Source organism: Magallana gigas, chromosome 1, assembly GCF_963853765.1.
Source record: "Magallana gigas chromosome 1, xbMagGiga1.1, whole genome shotgun sequence".
Lineage (NCBI taxonomy): Eukaryota > Metazoa > Mollusca > Bivalvia > Ostreida > Ostreidae > Magallana > Magallana gigas.
Window position 1 is genome coordinate 58,997,657 of NC_088853.1, and position 22,398 is coordinate 59,020,054.

The window sequence follows — 22,398 nt, forward strand, 5'->3', positions numbered from 1 at the left end:
TTGTTAAAGCTGACATGAATTCATAAATATTTCCCTTTTATCGCCGAGTACCGTCATATTAGTTGTCCATTTCTATTGTTCTGCTCATCGTACACATCCCCTATATAAGGCCGAGAGCACTGCTCATGCCTCAACGCATTTAAACACCTGAATGTAGTAGCGTTTTCTTTATATATGTATAAATGAAAACTCCACGTCTCAGGTTCGATGGATTTATTTTAATTTCATTATGAACCCTGTAAAAGGTCAACAATAGCATTATAACAATAAACATATTATATTAATACAATGACATTTTCATAGAATTATACATGAATTAATTTCTTTAAAAGTTGACAATATATACTGATTAAATTCCCCTTATATCAAAGTGATATACACGAGAACTTGATCGTTGATAAGTTCACGTACACAATCATAAATGATAATCATATGAGTTATACAGCTCTTATTCATAATAAATATAATACATATTTGTATACATGTTTACCTGATTATGGATCAGGGTTCCAATTAGGTGTATGGCCCGATTAATGGGTGAAAATACTGAATGGCCAATAGCCCTATTAATAAAAATATAAAACCGATATACAAACTTCATATACATGTACATGTACTTTGATTCAAACAAAGTTTAATTTGATCACTACTTAGTGAAACTCAGTATATTGCATTTAAATTACAATAAAGGTAAAAAACAGATTAATTAATGGAAAATAAAGAATTAGTATGAAAAAGAAGTCAGCTTACAGTCAATGTCCTGGAATCTATCGTATTTAATTAATTTTAAATATATTTATATAGTCAAATAACCCAGGAACTAAGATTGACCTCACAACTGGATGAAAATATTTCTCGCTCTGACTGACCAGTACCAAGAACTTGGCGGGAATCTCCCTCAACCAATGAAAATCAAGGATTTCAATAACTAGCCTCAGGACTTATATGAATAAGTAAAATAAAAACCAAAAGTATTGTATGCTTTTATTAATTATGGAAAGTCATCGCGGATATTCAAAACCCGAATTGTAGAAATTATTGGTTGCATTTGATATTTAATCATTTAAATAAAAATAAATTGAAAAATAACACTCTACCACAAATGCCCCCTCCTCACAAAATGACGTCCTCGTCATTACACATGGAGCAAATATGTAATAGAAACTGAAATATCAAACGGAATAAAAAATATTATGATACACCTTTACTCTTTGTCTAACACAGCATTTAACATGGCCTGCACACCATATTTATAGCACACTCTCCATCTCGCATCCACTGGGGAGGCTTTGTTGTTTTATGGGATCTGCGAGGGAGAGGTAATGGGGGTCTGGTCTTGGTACCTGAAATATCATTATCTGTGATATTGGTATTTGTATCTTCCACTGAAGATTTACTTACCTCATCATAACCAGCTCCTTCTGTAACATCATCAGTAGATGTGTTTACGCTATTTTCAGATGTGAAAGCATTTTCCTCCATGACGGAATGAGAAGCGTCCTCCTCGGCTTCCATACTCTGACTTCTCTTGTCTTCATAGTCGTCACCACTCCGATCAAGAGAGATATCTGATGTTTGCGCTGTATGCCTAGGCACTGATTTCACTTTCTTTGTGGTAACAAAGAAAATCTCTGATTCATCATCTGAGTCATCATCTGCATCGTCATCTGTATCATCAGTCCTTTCTATTTCAACAGGTTGTCTGTTGACATCACGGACTTTTCTCTTCCTTCTGGGAGCTGGTATAGGTCTATTGTCTGATTTATCCTGATCATCAAAGTTGGTCTCTATTGGAAGGAGAAGGTTCCTGTGAAGGGTGCACTGTCTCCCTTCACCATACTCTTTCTTCACAACAAATACAGGGATTTCCGGGTTTGGTTGTGATAGTACAACATAAGGGTCTTCTTCCCATCTGTTGGAAAGCTTACGTTTCCCATCAAATGCTACAATATTAACTAATACCCGGTCTCCAACTTTGATGTTGTTTCCTCTTATTTTCTGGTCATAAAATCTCTTTTGTCTCTCTTGTGCTAGCTTTGTTGCTTCCATGGCTATCTCGTGTGCCTTCTCTAGTCTAGTCTTTAAGTCTGCAACATAGCTACTCATTGGCTGCCTTTTTGTACCATCACTCAAGCCAAAAGCTATGTCAACAGGTAACAAAGGCTGTCTCCCATACATCAGTAAGTAGGGAGTATGGCCAGTGGTTTCTTGCCTTAAAGAGTTGTAGGCATGCACCATAGGACCAACATACTTCTTCCAGTTCTGCTTCTGTTCAACTGTTAATGTCCCTAACATCTGAAGTAATGTTCGGTTGAACCTTTCCGTGAGACCATTACCCATTGGATGGTATGGGGTAGTTCTTGATCGCTCAATGCCTGTAAGTTCACAAAGTTCCTTAATGAGTTTCGATTCAAAATCGGCACCTTGGTCAGAATGAAGACGTTTTGGAAGTCCATAGTGAATGACAAAATTGTTATAAAAGGCTTCAGCAGTCGTTTTAGCGGTTTGATTCTTGGTTGGTATAGCAACGGCATATTTGGTGAAGTGATCAGTTATTACTAAAATGTGCTGATATCCTCCTTTTGAAGATTCTAATGAAAGATAATCAAAACAAACTAATTCTAATGGTTGTGAAGTCTGAATTTTCACTAATGGAGCTCTGATGTTGGTTGGTGATTTCCTCAGCAGACATCTTTTACAGCCTTTAATTCATTGCTCAATGTCACCAGTCATCCCAGGCCAAAAAAATCTCTCTCTAATAAAAGCTGTTGTCTTGTCTCTGCCTGGATGACCAAGATTGTCGTGCGACATTCTTAGTACCTCAGAAACTAGCTCTGGTGGTATTACAAGATGTTGTTGCGTCTAATTTTGCAGTGGAAAGTACGTATGTCAGTGGATTGTTGTCCGTAATGACTGTAAATTTCTTGCCGTAGAGATAATCCTGAAATTTCTCTGTAATAGCCCACTTCAATGCCAAGAATTCCAGTTTGTGAGCTGGATAATTTTTCTCTGATTTGCTAAGTCCTCTACTGGCATAGGCTATGACATGATGTTTTCCTTCCTGCTTTTGGTACAAAATAGCACCTAATCCTGATGCACTCGCATCGGTATGGATTTCAAATGGTAGGTCAAAATTAGGGTAGGCTAGAATGGGAGCTGATGTTAGGCACTCTTTCAATGTTGAGAAAGCTTCTTCCTGATTCTTTTCCCACACAAAATCAGGCTTCTTAGTTGTCTTCCTGTGTGTTGTCTTTGATCTCGTTGTCGATGGGATCAGATTTGTAAGGGGTCGGGCGATCTTAGAGAAATCCTTGATGAACTTGCGGTAGTACCCCACAAATCCCAAAAACTTCCTTACTTCCTCTGCTTTAGTGGGTGTAGGCCACTCTCTGACCTTCTGGATCTTCTCATCATCTGGTTCGATGCCACTGGCAGACACAACGTGTCCTACATACTTCACTCTTCTCCTAAATAATGCGCACTTTTTCGGTGACAAATTGATGCCACTATCCATAAGGCGTTGAAACACTAGCTTCAGTCTATCCAAGTGCTCATCAAAATTCTCTCCAGAGAACACAATAGCATCATCCAGGTATATGAAGCAAATATGATGGTGAAGGTCACCTAAGCATTCCTCCATAAGGCGCTGGTATGTTGCAGGAGCATTAACCAATCCCATTGCCATCCGGTTATGCTGAAAGAATCCAAGGGGGCCCACCGTAAAGGCAGTCCGCTCCTTGTGCTCCTCTGCAATAGGGATCTGAAAGTACCCTGACTTCATATCCAGGACTGAAAAATAAGTATTCCCAGCAAGTGAGTCAAGTATCTCATCGATACGAGGAAGAGCATAGTTGTCCTTCTTTGTTCTGCTGTTAAGGTGGCGATAGTTTATACAGATCCTTAACTGTCCATCCTTCTTCCGGACTAGTACGACGTTGGACGAGAAAGGTGAGTGAGACCTTCTAATGATTCCAGCTGATAGTTGCTGTTCTAGATGTTTTCGTACTTCATCTAGCATAGATGGTGGAATGCGTCGGGAGCGTTGTTTAAACGGAGACTCATCATTGAGCTCAATCCTGTGCTCAACATATGGGCAATATCCGATAGCTGTGTCTCCTTTGGAGAACAATGAGTTAAACTTGCTGAGTAATCCTTGAACTTTCTGCAGTTGATCCTCAGAAAGCTCATCTCGAGGTAAATTAACTTGACTGAATACATCAGATGCCTCTGATAACTGTTCCTTTCTCCGAAAGTTCTGAATGCTAACTTGCCGTACCTCACAAAGTAAAGCATCCTCAGCTGTGTCATACGTTATCACGCTGGGCTCTATATCAAGATCAGTTGGAATACGAGACCTTGCAGTAGGTGACAGCATCCCACAGACAGGATAATACCTGTAAGGGAGCTTATCAAACAAGTAGCCTTGGATGGTCACGCTACTGTTGGGCGCTATAGTGACAGGTCGTTCCTCAGCTGATCTCACACGAGCCAATACATATGCACGCCGAGACAATCCCCTCTCGCGCAGCGTCATGCAGCGAAATGCAATAAACCAAGGTGTATGTACTTTGACTTTTTGTAAAAATTGAACACCATACCTATCTTTTGTTTCAGATAAAAGTACTGAAAGAATGGTTGTGCCAATTAGAACTGGTACCGACTCATGGTATTTGGTATCATTTACTATGAGAAACAGACATTGGATTGTTTGCGGTGAATCAGCAATGCCATCTACTTGTAACTCACATTATATGGCCCCATGATATGGCAACTCAGTACCATCAGCACATTCAAGTGTTAATAAGCACTCAACTGGCTGCAGTGGAATATCGTGAAGATATGTATCATAAAAACTACGACTTAAAGTCGACACTGATGAGCCAGTATCAATGAGTGCCCTTGTCAGCACACCTTGTACATGTACTTCTAATTCATTAGATGACCCAACAAGAGTCACATTGTGTTTTGAAATGGATCTTGTACATCTTAAATCATTACTTGTTTCAATGGGACAATGTTTTATTTTGAAGCCCCCAATTAGTCCCTCATTAGTGGCTTCTATTGGTTTAAATCCCTGCGGCGATTGTCTCTGTATCCACCATATCCTCCTCTGTTGGGATAGGACTGGCCATAAGTGTCACCGCCTCTGTATCCTCCTCTATATCATCCTCTGTATTGACCTTGACCTCTACCATAATGGTGATAACCTCTACCAGCTTGTCCACGGTCTCCAGTACCATTGTAGTTCCTAGTATTTTTCTGGTCACACCTTGTAGGTATTTGGTCTTTTGGGTTTGTTCGTTTAACTTCCTTCTCTACATCTCCAAGTCTCTTATCCATAGCTTCTAATTTCTGCAGAATCATTTCCAAAGATGAATCATCATCTCCTTTTCCAATCTTGGATACTTGTGATTTCTTCTTGTCGGTTGATGTAGAAGAAGGGACTGATGACAGCTCTAAGTCCAGTTCAATAGTGCGTAACTCTCTTCTCAATGTCTCAAAGTCATTGATGATGTCGTACTTGTAACGACTGGCATTACGGAGATTGCTATCCCTTAGTCCAGACCATAGTTTAGTCCTAAGCATCTCATTCTTAGCATCATTACTGATTGCTTTTCTCTAAATGCATCTCTGTAGTATGCTCTCTAATCTCATGCCATAATCAACTACACTTTCTCCATCCTCCTGTTTTGAAGCATAAAACTGTTGAATCAGCTTCTCAGTTGGGTAAATGTTACCATATACACCATCCAATTTAGTCACTATCTGCTCAGAAGTTGCATCTGTTGGTAAAGTCAACAAAAGACTCCTAGCTTTTCCTTTTAATGAAGACCTTATTGCTTGCATAACAATGTTTGCTGAACAAGCACCATCTCTAAGAGCACACTGTACATCATTCTTCCACACATCAAATGATGTCTCACATTTTTCTTCTCCAGAAAAGATGGAGAAACGGGGACGGACAGTAGATGAGTCGAATACAAAGCCCAAACACGTATCTGATTGGGATGTGTGTGTTGGTGGTTCTTCAAATTTGACAGTGTTTGTATTCTTAGGCCGAGCTCCACCCCATGCAGTGGGTGTGCTATGCGCCATTGGTCTATCAAGTAACTGATATTCATCATTTGTAATTTTTTTGTAATCAGTATGTTCTGATATGTAATCAATCATACGCTGAATTTGTTGTTGAGAGAGTTCACTCTCTTGATCACCCTTTTTCAAATGTACACTTTGATCAGCTGATTCAGTCATATCTAATTAATATCACTAGCCAGTAAGTAATACTAAGTATTGTGCCTATGATTCTAATCTTAGCTAATTAACTAAAGTATAATAAATTCCTTAATTAACTTGCTAATTCAAGACAAGAAAATTAATAGCAATTAGTTATCTGGATTTGTTTCAGGTGAAATGTCACAGATCAGCTGTAATAGATGAGGGCTAAAAAAAAATGAATAATCATATACTGAAATAAATTCTTCTTCTAAATTAAGCTCTGTAAAAAATTGTTTGATTACAAATTATCAATGCATTTCAAATAAAGATGCAGCTGAAAAATAAAAAAAAATTATTCACAAAGAATTAAATTCAATCTGGAATCACAATACACCAGGTAAACTGAAAACTGATATTTCAAGAAAGATAACTCTTAAATGTATATTGAACTAAGAAAAGATAACTCTGGTTAGTAACACGGGTGTAATCAAGCGTGACGAATTTCCGCACGACACTCCTGGGCTGAAAGTTCAAATCTATTTATAGCACTATACGAAACTAGAGATATCCCACAACTAAGTATATAATCTAGATCTCTAAACTAAATACATATGGCTGTAACACAACTGCTATAATCGCTAAATATCGCAATCAATTCAAGCCGCTGATAAAACGCGATCCGCGCTTGATCTAGATCACGAAAGATCACTTACGTACAGCTACTGATCAAAGAGGATTTTCTATAACAAAATACCTTTGTCAAGCAGATTTTGTATCAATCAAACACACACCTTATCGACAGACTTTCAATGACGAACTGACCAAAATAAACACACCGGCACCTGACAATCAATATACCACAAATGGACAATTTGCTAACACCGATATATTCATGTAATGTTCGAATCGTCTGCAGTAAACGTTCTTACAGTCTTAATGTCATTCTCATCAAGTAAAGAAAGTTAATAAGAACAGAAAGAGGATATTAATATCTATATAAGCATGCACGTTTTGCTTTACTTTGACTTGACCGTGAAAAATTGAATGCAACTATTTTTTTTTTAAATAACCACAATTTAAATAATGCCAAAAAATACTATACTAACTAAAAAAATTCAACTGCAGTTTAACCAACAAAGTTTGAACGTGTACAGAGGTAAAAAAAAAATGATAATTAGCACGTGCCAAAAAAAAAAGGTAACGTCAATGACAATCCTACCGTACGTACGTACTCTATCAGACTGGCCAGGTAATGCCGGTATTTCACACACAAGTCATTATAGTGAAGTTCGTAAATAGTTTATGGATCGCTGAAGACGTATACACGGTATATGTCCCGTTAGTCGCAATGGTCCAGTAGTTCTATGAATTGTAATCACTGGCAATGTGCGTCGCTCGGGAAATCGCCTCCAGGTTTCGTCTTAGAATGGAATGCAGGGACCCAACGTGGGCGCCATTTCTGTAGTAGCGTTTTCTTTATATATGTATAAATGAAAACTCCACGTCTCAGGTTCGATGGATTTATTTTAATTTCATTATGAACCCTGTAAAAGGTCAACAATAGCATTATAACAATAAACATATTATATTAATACAATGACATTTTCATAGAATTATACATGAATTAATTTCTTTAAAAGTTGACAATATATACTGAGTAAATTCCCCTTATATCAAAGTGATATACACGTATGAATTTATATAAGAACTTGATCATTGATAAGTTCACGTACACAATCATAAATGATAATCATATGAATGTATACAGCTCTTATTCATAATAAATATAATACATATTTCTATACATGTATACCTGATTATGGATCAGGGCTCCAATTAGGTGTATGGCCTGATTAATGGGTGAAATACTGAATGGCCAATAGCCCTATTAATAAAAATATAAAACCGATATACAAACTTCATATACATGTACATGTACATTGATTCAAACAAAGTTTAATTTGATCACTACTAAGTGAAACTCAGTATATTGCATTTAAATTACATTAAAGGTAAAAAACAGATTAATTAATGGAAAATAAAGAATTAGTATGAAAAAGAAGTCAACTTACAGTCAATGTCCTGGAATCTTTCGTAATTAATTAATGTAAATATATATATATATATATATATATATATATATATATATATATATATATATATATATATATATATATATATATTCAAATAACCCAGGAACCAAGATTGACCTCACAACTGGCTGAAAATATTTCTCGCTCTGACTGACCAGTACCAAGAACTTGGCGGGAATCTCCCTCAACCAATGAAAATCAAGGATTTCAATAACTAGCCTCAGGACTTATATGAATAAGTAAAAAAAAACCAAAAGTATTGTATGCTTTTATTAATTACGGAAAGTCATCGCGGATATTCTAAACGCGAATTGTAGAAATTATTGGTTGCATTTGATACTTAATCATTTAAATAAAAATAAATTAAAAAATAACACTCTACCACATATGCCGCTCCTCACAAAATGACGTCCTCGTCATTACACATGGAGCAAATATGTAATAGAAGCTGAAATATCAAACGGAATAAAAAATATTATGATACACCTTTACTCTTTGTCTAACACAGCATTTAACATGGCCCTGCACACCATATTTATAGCAAACTCTCCATCTCGCATCCACTGGGGAGGCTTTGTTGTTCTATGGGATCTGCGAGGGAGAGGTAATGGGGGTCTGGTCTTGGTACCTGAAATATCATTATCTGTGATATTGGTATTTGTATCTTCCACTGAAGATTTACTTACCTCATCATAATCAGCTCCTTCTGTAACATCATCAGTAGATGTGTTTACGCTACTTTCAGATGTGAAAGCATTTTCCTCCATGACGGAATGAGAAGCGTCCTCCTCGGCTTCCATACTCTGACTTCTCTTGTCTTCATAGTCGTCAACACTCCGATCAAGAGAGATATCTGATGTTTGCGCTGTATGCCTAGGCACTGATTTCACTTTCTTTGTGGTAACAAAGAAAATCTCTGATTCATCATCTGAGTCATCATCTGCATCGTCATCTGTATCATCAGTCTTTTCTATTTCAACAGGTTGTCTGTTGACATCACGGACTTTTCTCTTCCTTCTGGGAGCTGGTATAGGTTTATTGTCTGATTTATCCTGATCATCAAAGTTGGTCTCTATTGGAAGGAGAAGGTTCCTGTGAAGGGTGCGCTGTCTCCCTTCACCATTCTCTTTCTCCACAACAAATATAGGGATTTCCGGGTTTGGTTGTGATAGTACAACATAAGGGTCTTCTTCCCATCTGTTGGAAAGCTTATGTTTCCATCAAATGCTACAATCTTAACTAATACACAGTCTCCAACTTTGGTGTTGTTTCCTCTTATTTTCTGGTCATAAAATCTCTTTTGTCTCTCTTGTGCTAGCTTTGTTGCTTTCATGGCTATCTCGTGTGCCTTCTCTAGTCTAGTCTTTAAGTCTGCAACATAGCTACTCATTGGCTGCCTTTTTGTACCATCACTCAAGCCAAAAGCTATGTCAACAGGTAACAAAGGCTGTCTCCCATACATCAGTAAGTAGGGAGTATGGCCAGTGGTTTCTTGCCTTAAAGAGTTGTAGGCATGCACCATAGGACCAACATACTTCTTCCAGTTCTGCTTCTGTTCAACTGTTAATGTCCCTAACATCTGAAGTAATGTTCGGTTAAACCTTTCCGTGAGACCATAACCCATTGGATGGTATGGGGTAGTTCTTGATCGCTCAATGCCTGTAAGTTCACAGAGTTCCTTAATGAGTTTCGATTCAAAATTGGCACCTTGGTCAGAATGAAGACGTTTTGGAAGTCTATAGTGAATGACAAAATTGTTATAAAAGGCTTCAGCAGTCGTTTTAGCGGTTTGATTCTTGGTTGGTATAGCAATGGCATATTTGGTGTTACGTTACCATGGACGAAAAGACTTGTAGAAACGCGTTTTGAACAAAAATAATATGACAAACACTACACTAGCAAGGAATATCAAATGAACGACGAATAAAGACAGACTGAAATCCAGACACAGATACTTCAAAAATCCTAGATAATTGTAGACTGTTTTTCTGTGTACATGTATGTTATAACATCGCACATGCGCAAACCACACACTGTGGCAGATCGAGCAATGCCAGTGTTCGCATGGCTTTAAGAAACGGAGCGGTTTTGTAGAAACCGATGGAAATAATGTTACTTTGTAACTTTCTTGGATTTACTATCGTTTAGCTACTGTATTGGATGTAGTGCCACCGGGGTTTTCAAAAAATGCAGACGTTATGCACTCTGTATGAACGACACACGTGTTCGATGTGCATGCGAAGTAAAGCAGCTCAATCTGTGTAAATTAATACGGATACCTTGGAAATTCTTTCAAATAATAAATATATTTTGTATTTTGTATTTTTGTTGTTTCCTTTCTTCTTTATTACAAACAGTTTTACTACAATGTGTAGTTCCTGCATTTAGAAGTCCTTGCAACCTGAATGTCGCGATCGGAAAGCAACCAACCGTTACTTTCTCAACCGGTATATATACCCCAGTGGCAGTAAAGGAGCGGTCAAAACTAATATGGCGACCAAGTGCTTTTATGCATTCATGTCAGCTTTAAAGAGCTGACAATGGACACACACAAACATATCCTCGGAGGTCCATGAGTCGTTACCATAAGAATGTCTGCCACTTTGATCACTTAATGAAAATTTTGACACTAAATTATTAATAGCAAATCTAAAGTACAACTATTTCTTCGTAAACCTTTACACTGTATTCATTATTTTTTATTTGATAAACATAAGTGAGCAGTCTAAGCACCAATGAAGCGGAGACGGCCATTTTGAAAACTGGTCTTAGAGTCGTGACGTGAGATATAAACAAAACTATGAGGCCAAAGCAATCTAAACATACGTTAATAATGGACAATGGTGCTAACAATAACGAATTGCACAATATAGCAAATTATGAAAATAAATTATTTTATTTATCTTTAAAATATTTTATAAAAAATAAACAATATGATAAACCTTAACACAATAACACTGGACTCTTTCAAAAAACTGTAGTCTCTGGATCAACTTAATGCAAAACTCTATCTCTGAGAGAAGCATCTGGCACTTTAATTATCCTTTATGCAAATTTTCATGTTCCTTAACCAAACAATAACACAAAACAAACTTCAAATGCTATAAGGAACTTAATTTCTCGTAACTTAAAATTATCCTTGTTTGGCCTTGAATATTTAAATCAGATCACATGACTTTCATTTACTGGATGTCATGAAAGGAGACAGCCGCTGTTATATTCTTAAATTCTAGGTTAAGACGAGTATTTGGCCATTTTCAACTGTAACTTCATTTGGGAATAAGGAATCTTAGCAATAGTTGAAGATACAATTTGAAATAAAAAATTGTTTCATTTTTTGATCGCATTATCGGCTGCTGTATAGTAAGAAAGGATGTCACATCTCGTAGTAAAAAAAAATTCACGGAATGTCTAGAATAGAAACTAGATATAATGTTCTATCGTTAAAATGACGGATGTCCTACGGACCCGGTTTAACGATAGAATTCGTCCTGTATACTCGCTTTGTAGCAAATAAAAAAATATATCGCGCTGTATCTCGTCTAAATTTTCATATGATTGGTCTTAAATACCTACAATGTTGCTCTTTTATAATCCCATATTACCACATTAACTGTTTTTGCAACGAAATCACTGCCACTTTTAACATCACGTTTGAAAATTCGCTGTTTATGGTCGCAATGTTAATGATAAAATCAGAGACATTCCAAGTGCGATTTCCGACAAAATTGCAGGCAAATTCAAACGTGTATCTTTATAAAATGTCTTGATACTACTCAATAAAGGGATATTTTGTTGACTACACTACATATGCATGTTCAAAAAGGTTTGTAATGTATAAAAATGTGTTTTTTCCCTGCAGATTATTTTTAACAGACTTAAAATCGACGCAAAGCTGATCCGCTCCACGGCTGCTACATTGCAAGGGATATTATGTTGTCTGCATGAATAATAACGGGTTTTGAATTCTTAGGGTGTGTTATCTGGTATAAAACGTCTGAGAGTCTTCTTGTTACGATCCATGCTCCAGTCCATTTCCTAGCCAGTTTGTTTTGTTCCTTCAACAATTTTTGGCCGACTACGGCGCACTAAATCTCCGACTTCGTAGGATAGTTCTCGTAAATTTTTGTCAAAGTTTCGTTTCTGTCTGTTTGAATTATTTTTCATAGTGTCCCTCGCCAACTGATGAATTTCTCTGAGGTTGTTTTCTAAATTGCGCACATACTTTGCGTCACTTACTTCATGATCACTGTCTGTAGTGTCCTTTTCAGTCATTAAATTCAATGGTAAGTTTGCTTCTCTTGCAAATAACATCCTATACGGCGATATACCCGTAGTTTCATGTTAGCTTTGCGTTTTGAAATTCCTTAAATAGGTGCACATTCAGAGACACTTACAATAAACAGTCTGTTAAGAGCCAAAACATCTTCTTTATCTTTTTTGATTTTTCCGAATGTTTCACGTAATTCACTTACATGAGAGACTCTTTCATTGTCGCTATCGAAAGTTCTATATTTGCACTGTTTACAAGTCGAGTCACATTGTATTCTAGACATGGCATCTGGATTTCCATGCTGTTTTCCAGAACGATGTTCAATTTTGAATATATATGGTCCTAGTTGTTCAAGTCATCTTGCCATCTGACCTTCTGGTTCCTTCATCTTGTGTAGCCTGACTAATGATCCATGATTAGTTCGTAATAAGAATTCGCGTCCTAATAAATAATGTTTAAACTGTTTGATAAAATACACTACTGCAAGCATTTCCTTTCTTGTGACACAGTAGTTTTTCTCAGAGTTAGACAAAACAGGGCTCCTGTAACAAATAACAACTTCTCTACCATCTTGCCTTTGCGATAACACTGCTCCAATGGCCTCATTACTGTCATCGGTATCAAGTATAAATTCGCCTCCATTTTTATCTGGATATCCAAGAATTGGGGCTGATACAAGTATCTCCTTTAGCAGTTCAAAAGCTTCCATACATTCAGTGGTCCAGTTCCATGGGCTATTTTTACCAGTGAGAACATGTAAACTCTTCGCTATATTAGCAAATCCTTGAATAAATCTTCAATAATACGCAGCTAATCCTAGAAAGCTTCTAAGTTCTGTGACATTACTTGGAATTTTCCATTCCTTCACCAGAGTTATCTTTGACAAATCGGTCTTTATTCCTTCTTGAAAAACTACATGTCCTTCTCTCTGGAAAAAGTTGCACTTTTTGGCTTTTAATTTCAAATTTGCTGCCTGTAATCGGTCAAGTACTAAGTTCAAGTTTTTTAAATGTGTATCAAAATCACGGCTGTGAACTATGATATCGTCGATGTATAACACTGATATCCGCCACTGTAATCCGCTCAAAACTTTTTCAATAACACGTTGAAATGAAGCTGGTGCATTGCACAGTCCAAATGGCATCACTGTGTATTGATATAATCCTCCACTTGGGGTAGCAAATGCTGTTTTTTTTTTTTCTTTATTAGCCTTGTGCATGGGAATTTGGAGGTAAGCCATGTTTAATTTCAACGACGAGAACCACACATATCCTGTTAAGGAATCAAGATCATCTGCTACTCTTGGAATTGGATAGGCATGCTTGATGGTAATTGCGTTCAGCCTCCGGTAGTCGACACATAGTCTGCAGCTCTTATCTGTCTTCTGTAATAGACAAGGGGAGATGACCACGGGCTTTCAGACTTCTCAATAAGTCCTTGTTCTTCCAGTTTGTGATCTCAAAGCCTAGATAAGTCAAGAAGTGGTGTTATAAAATAATCATAGAATATAATATATAGTATGTTGTATAATTTACCAGTTCACAGGGTGATATATTATTGATATATTTGTATACAAGACAAACGATAATTGGATAATAAATGATAAGCTTGACGTTTGTCATATGATGATAAATTAACTTGTTGTTTAGCATATACATCCCATCACCTCATTCACTCATACCGGCAGAATATTGGTGACATGATCCAGCCCATTTGAAAAAAAAACGCTTAGAAGCTATAATATAATTATGAACATAAGAAACAATTTTACAATTTAAGTTGTATGAAAAGTCAGAACTACCATAAAGAATATAGTTAATATGAAAAGGTACACTAATGTCATTAAATTGATTAAAAAGTTTAACTCTTTGTTGAGTGTATCTTGGACACTCAAGAAAAAAATGTATATTACCTACGCTCGCTGTTACGTTGACAAGTGATGATACACACTCCACTGGTTCAATAAATGCTACGGCTGTGTTCTCTTTTACACGTACTTCCTCCTCAAATGCATTAAATACTCGTAGAAATATGCAATTTCCTTCTGCATCCAAATTCACAACCACACGAGCAACGCAGGACAGATAAGGCAACACATCGTTTTGATATGCTAATGAAGGGATAATGAGTTATGACGTCATAATATACGCCCCGCCTCTGTATTACCATATATAGAATATATACCGAAAACGGCAGTTTAAGCATAAAATACGGCTCATTAAATACTTCATAAGCAAAATATAACTACGAATCACTCATTTGTATTTTTATAAGTTTACAACAATCAGAATATACGAAGAATTTCCATAACGCATCTGTCGTATGGGTGTGAATCTGCGTCCCAAAAGCGCTCGTCAGAGGATGTAAACACGTGTAGCTGGTACTCCCGATGATGGCGATCTTTTGATGATTTATCAGGTATGTAGATTAGATATACAGTGTATTTGTAATATACCAGATAGCTCAATAACTATTTTATTGTGATTTTATACTGTTGATGCATTTCTGATCGACTTAATGTGTTGTTTCGTTCAAAACATGAGGAGAGACTGCATTGTTTACATTTAGGCCTATACAATGTACATTGTACATGTAGCTTTATTGCCAGTCCGTTAAATTGTTGATCATTTTCACCAATCGACACGAATCAGTTCATAGTACTTGTACTGACAATATTTAGCTTTACACAGCTGTTTGTTTTTATTTCAATTTGTAAGTAAACAATACAAAGACTGTGTGAAAACAGCTGATTTGATTTTCTGAAAATCAGTACAGTGCAGGCTAAAAGATGCTGATTTCATTTTCTGGAATTTGATGAGCGGCTGATCAATAACACCTTTTTACTGTGTTCAAAATTCTTCCATGACAGTTCATTTATATTTTTTACACATTCATCCAGTTGATATATAAAGATGTTTATGCACATTAATTCTTAATTATTACTATTTTGTTTTTAGAACTCAGTATATTACTACCATAACACTGTTTGAAATCTTGTCACCTGGCTTCATACTTATGATGCTGTACTATTGGTAATAAAAAACCCAAATAATAATAAACAAATGACTGCATGTCTCCATCTGATTTTCTCTAAATGAGGAAACTACATTCATGGTCATATATGGTATTGTTTGTGTAGAATGTGCATATGTAACTTTCAAATAAAATTTGAAGTGTTGGTCATTTTACCCATCCATGCATAATATATGTAGACCTTTCACAAAAATGTTCAAATTACTGTTGACATGTCCTAATATGCATGTAAATTAAATTGATTGACTTCTCATAATAATATTTTGTTATTTGCAGAGTAATTTGAAAAGTGTCACACTGATTTGAAAAAAAAAGGCTGGAAGAAAATGTAAGTAAAAAACATACATGTATAAGTTCAATAATTTATCATTGAAATAATGACCAATCTGATTATTCTATGAGACAATTCAATTAGAAAAAGTATTTTCAAGTATGAATAGTTTCATTTAATGTTTTAAAATGATTGATATAAACCTATGTTATTTTTAAATCTACAATTTTGAATATTGCTCATCAACAAATCAACAATACATGGTATGTTTTAATTCACACTGACTGCACCAGCATTATATAATATCAATCAATCAAATCAGTTGTGTGTGTGTGTGTGTGTGTGAAAGAGAGAGAGAGAGGTGCATTTTTAAGGTCAGGCCGGGTAAAATAAAGGGGTGCAATTAAGGTGGCTCTATACACCACTTTTTGATGACGCAGTACGCAAAAAAGTAAATCTGGAAACATGCATTTCCGGTACTGGCTGATTTAAACAGAGGTGAATTGTATGGGAACCGCTATTTTGAAAAATTTGTTAAATGGATAGATTTAATTTGATAATTGGAAAATTCATTACTTACAAGTAATGTGGTATGTGACACCTTCACGTTGTGTGGTATTATTTATCGAAATAAACAATAAAATCAAGTATAAATATTTAAAGAGTTTCTTTATAGCATCATCGATATGTTACACCGTAGCGCAGTGGGTAAGTGGGTTCACTACAAACCAGTAGGTCATGAGTTCGATTCCCGTTGAGAACAAAAAATTTTTTAACTTTCCAAAAATTTCCAAAACGTATTTTTTGGTTGAATACCGTGAAAGAAAATTCTAAACAGGTGAAAATATTTCAATTATAATATACGTTAATGCACATTAATATCGACACCTAACGGGGATGAGAGGGTTGCTTTGAATTTCTCTCAGGTTGGGATATATAAATCCTATTAGCCTAGTCAATGTTCCCCTTTATTCATTTGACTTAGTTTTGCACTAAAGCGAATATATTCACTTATACAGGGCAAAGTCTATAATGAAATATGCATGTATTTATCATTCCAACAATTATATTTAGGAAATTTTCTTCAACTCAGAAATGAAAAGTCCCAAAGGTGTTTGGGCCTTGGGACTTAGGAACGATAACCCTTACATGAGGAACTTTCATACCAAATAAAATTTAAAATATTTTTTGTGTTTATTTGCAATTGTTTTCATTCAATTTTTTATTTCACATTTATTAAAATACATTTTCTTATAACATCAAGCAACTTTTTCAGATGATTTGTCAACAGAGTAAGAAAATATGAAAAAAAATGTTTTGGGGAAATACTTTAAAAATTGCAATAATAACATTTTTGAATGTTAAGAAGTGTTATATTTTTTTTTATGTGTCCGAAGGAAATATCCATCATATGACAAAATAATTTCTCTCAATTTGTTGATAGCTGTCTTTTTAAAAAATATTTTACAAAAACACGAAAAAACATTAAAAAATTCTTTTAAAATACCTATAGTATCCCTATCGTCATTTTAATATTTGATAAGTATATGTTTTTTGGTCTTCTATTGAAAATTGGAATAAACTGTGGGTGTATAGAGCCACCTTAAACTAATATCATGCACATATGAGGGGTGAGGATGCAAATAATTTCAAATCAATCAAACTGAAAAGCTGTATTTGAATTTGTGCAAAATTAAATGCACATCTTAACATAATGAAATGTTTATTAAGATAAATAAATTCCATTGACTATCAAATTGTAGAAAATCCTCCATTTTAGTCTTTCAGCCATTTTGATAACAAGTTAAACTTACTGAAATATATATAATTTTCATTTTAGCTGGTACCTGCTTTGTCTTGAGATTTACATAAATGATGTTCTTATTGGTGATCATTTACCCGCACCTTATCCTGGTGTCATATACAAGATGAAATGATGGAAAGAAAAACCTGAACTTTAGAAAGAAGACTGTGTTTTTGAAGAGAGAAGAGGACCAGAACTAAGAAGTCATACAATAAACACATTGACATCATAAAAAGAAATTGCAATTTTGAGTTTGCATGCATATGTAAGGTTTAAATGTTGTCACAGAATTTTTTTCAGAAAGTCCCTTTATCTTCTTGAATTAATAAAACAAATGAACCAAATATAATTGTTTCTATATATATAATTTTGTTTGAGAAGTGGAAAGGGGATGGTATGTAAATGGGCGGGAGAGAGAGTCTCTCACATAGGAGAATTCAAACTTATTTAAATTCAATATACACTGTATTGATGTGAACCAAAAATGGCTTTTGATCGCCTTGTTGCAGGATTTACACACTCTCTTTCCTTTCTTGGTAATGAGAAATGTACGTTTAGAATTTATTTTGTGAATGAATAGATATGCTAACCCTCCCCCCTCTCCTTAATCTTAATCATTCTGCATGTGTTGAATAAAAATAAAAGTCAATTTTAATGAGTGTTTAAATTACAAGTGTAACATGTGTAATACAAAGGTGAATACTGTTGATTGCTTACAGGGGATGGGAAAAGGCCTCATACATGGGTAGATCTACATGTATAGTTCTTGTGGCAAATTCTAATTTAATTCACAATTTACATAGTAGAACACCGTGGTACCTGGCCCCTGGCAAACAGAATAAAGTTACCCCTTTGAACCCCCTCCCCAAAATAATATTAACAGACCCAAGCAGTGCTATAGAATATGCAGTCATTGGGCAAAGGCTGCACATAAATAATGAAAAAAATACTCCATATCTTATTGTTTAATATATATTATGAGAACAATTTAGTTAGTTTATTAATAGCAGGGGCTTCATTTGTCTCTGTTGACATCTAATCCCTCAAATAATTGTGTACAATTAGCTCTTATATATTTTTCTACCATTACTAAAAAAATATTAAGAAACCAATAACTCCGCGAATGCGGTTAACCAAGAGAACTGATACACAACGGTTTTTTGTTTACATCCATGATACAACAGAGGAAATGCGGACGATTCATCGTAACCATCTTGTCTCTTTTACAATAAATAAAACAGAAGCACTATGTTTAAATAACCATTTACATAATGTACTGTTGAAACATATCCTAAAATTAATTCGGATTATGTGATAAAATGACATCGAGCCTATATCAAAAGAGTTATCGCTCAAAGAGTTACCTCCCCTTTTGGGATCACTTGTGCGTTTGAAATGTGTATTGATTTGAATGGACTTCTAGATTGAGAAATTAAATGCAAAAGTTCAAGTGCAAGACGGCTATAGATATTATTAAACTTGGTGTGATTTTCTTCCCTTTTACGAGTTTTTTTTATAAAAACTGATGATCATTTGTTGAGAGATGAAGGTTTACTTTGTAATTGTAATGAAAATATACAAAAATGCACTATTTTAGGAACAAGTAACCAGTTTTAAAAGAAATTTACATAACTAGTAAACTTTACAACTGAATGAGCATTGATTTCTATGATGTATGGATAATTTTGAATATGTTGCCATATTACTTACTCTTAAATTTCTTTGCCTTGCCCTTGAACTTTTTGTCTCATTTTAGCATTGACGATTATTGTCTAAAAGACGCCCACGTGACCCTAAAAAGTCACGTGACCGACAAATTTAGACATGGTCAAGTAAAGGAGACCCATATCTTTACAATAACACCCAAAATAGTTTAGAACTATTCATTATGCAGAAATGAATAGACAAAAGCAAAACGACCTCCTTTTACTGCTGTTTAAAAGCAAAATGTTGCCTTAACTGTCCTGCGAACTGCTAATCCGTTACCACGTTCAAAATTCTACAAGGGCACAAATATTACCTCTCCTCCTCCTATTCCTGAGTAACCTCTGACTTTAATAATTGCTTCATGGTGAGGCGGAATTTCACAATCCTCTACGGAAAACACATGAGATCCTTGTACACTGATATCAGATGCACAATTTAGGACACACGAATTGTTGTCAAAATTCTACCTCCAACGAATACACGAGATATCACACTAATTCCATTGAATGATATCAACATTTTAGCTGCTCCAATAACATGCAAGTTGTTTCCATCTGCAGCTTGAAATTTCCTCTTTGCGAACTCAAGTACTGGTCGTTGTTCTGGAAGAATGCTGTAATAGGCATCTTCTGTTATGAACGTATTGATGGCTCATGTGTCTAATATCCATTCTAACGATGCTCCTTCTATGAACCCTTTTAACTTCATTCCAGCTTCTCCAGGAATGTTTATAACGTTTTGGCTTTCTCCAGCATTAGTGATTATTCAGGTCCTTTATAATATCTGATTGTGTTGCCATAGTTACTGACTGTGAAATTCCTTGACATCATGACATTGTAGATTAACAGTACAAGGCCGCTTCCTTGCCTTAGCCGACGCATGGCCTACTGCCTCGGCTGTCTTGCGTTTAAAGGCTCCCTTACTTCACGTTCATTTTGGTTATTAGGTGTATTTTTACAGTCCTTCAGTAAATGTCCGGTAGAGTTGCACCTATAGCATCGTTTGACTAGTTGAGAATGTCCTCGTTCTGTTTCATTATTTTTGTTGACAGCCCTTGCATATGTATTACGAATATCTACTTTTCTATCTCTCATTTTTAAATTTTCCGTCATGCGTATACATTCCTCTTCTATTGCATAGCCGCAGTAACAGCATCCTGAAGATTTGCAGGTCTGGTTCGCTTTACAGATAGACGAAAGTCTTCATTGCCGCTGCAGTTATCCATAAATGTTTTAAGACTAGCATCCTCAACGTATTCTTTGTTATTTGGATGAGCTCTTCGGTAAAAATCAGCAATTGACTGGCCAAAATCACGGAATGATTCTGTTTTTTATTTTTCGGCGCATATTTGCTTTAGCAATGTAGCTTTCCTTCACGACTCTATGACCAAATCTGATATCCATGTTTTCCACCAATAATCCATAACTCTGTAGCACGCATCTGGTAAACCATAGGCAAAGGTTTGTGCTTGACCACGGAATGTTGTAATGAGAAGTCGTCGCTTCATAGCCATGAACCCTCCATTCAGAGTAGAGATGTTTTCAAAATAGCGAATAAATTCACTCCATACATCAGTGCTATTTCCTTTAAAAATTCGTTTAGTTTGAATATTGAATGATTAAGGTATTTGAATAGGTGATGGCGATTCTCTATCAAACTCTGGTAACAGTTTACGTCTTGTAACCGATCCTTGCCTTTTTAGGCGTTGTTACTACTCGTGAATCGGGTGTACTGGCAAGGGGTATATTACAGTGCTGCTATCGTGAAAGTTGACAAAACTATCCTATCCTATCCTATATCCTGTATCCTGCATCCTATCCTGCAAATAAGCTCTATCCTATCCTATCCTATCCTATCCCATACCTTCAAAATATAGGAATGTAAGTTAAATGAAACGAAATTTAAGAATTAAATGATTTTATAAATTAATGTAGTACTCAAAATGAATAATTAAATCTTAACACCGAATATTCTTCGAGCGGAATAACTTATTTACCTGTGCTACGAAAAAATTAAATCGTACGCGGGATGGACACAATAACGTAAACAAACAGGTAAGCGATTCGATTTTAGATTTTAATATATTTCACTTCTATGCACTTATTGAGGAACTGTTTAGTGACATATTTTTATCAAATTATTTTCTTATCACCTATAACTGAGCGTAATTATCATTATTCGAGCGATTCGTTCGGCGATAAATGTAAACACGATCTGGAAATAAATAATTCCTTTTGCAAGTTTATATCGTTTATAGTTAAATCACTCTGAATTATTTTTTATATATATATATTCTTAAGCAATTATAGCTAGCTAACATTTATTAATTCGATATGTTCAGGTTGATATCCGACAGAAATATGCGTCCCTGTTATTGGGCATCGAAGAAATAATATAAAACGTGAAGCAATGTCTGTTTTTTGTATACATGTTCATCTTTTAAAATGCCGAATTGGTCTTTTATAAATTCAAGCTTTTATGACGTTGCAGACTTTAAATGAATTAAATACAGAAATCTATTTCTGACGTTGTCAAATGTTGCATCGAATTCCCACAGTAACTCCGTACTTGCGTACGAATTGACAAAGATTGTAGCGCCGACGTTTTAGCGCGCATCAATGTTATGCACCGCGTTCTTGATATAATAATTATTCTTAAATGGTTTAACTTGTAAAACGTATTAAATTGACATTGAAAACACATTGTTACGCCAATTTTTGTTTTGCAAAATAACTCTGAAATTTATACTCGAATCTGATTGGCTACAGGATGCAGGATAGGATAGGATAGGATAGAACTTAACTTTTATATTCTATCATGTATCGTGCATCCTGCATCCTATCCTATCCTATCCTTGTCAACATTCAGGATAGCAGCACTGTACCAGTTTACTCCATGTCCCTTGGTGAAAACGTCGTGTATTCCCCTCACAACATTATGTTGAAAATTACTGCATAATGTGTTAATGCAACAAATGCAGTAAATAAATCCAGTGTAAAAA

At 35.5% G+C, this 22,398-nt stretch overlaps 1 long non-coding RNA gene across 1 annotated transcript; it reads left to right on the top strand.

Annotated features, from left to right (window-relative positions):
- Positions 1-14,860: 14,860 nt before the first annotated feature.
- Positions 14,861-18,124, top strand: LOC136273998 (uncharacterized). Its single transcript, XR_010712245.1, has 3 exons — positions 14,861-15,000; positions 15,892-15,943; positions 17,727-18,124. It is a non-coding gene; the product is annotated as an uncharacterized lncRNA (long non-coding RNA).
- The last annotated feature ends 4,274 nt before the right edge of the window (positions 18,125-22,398 follow it).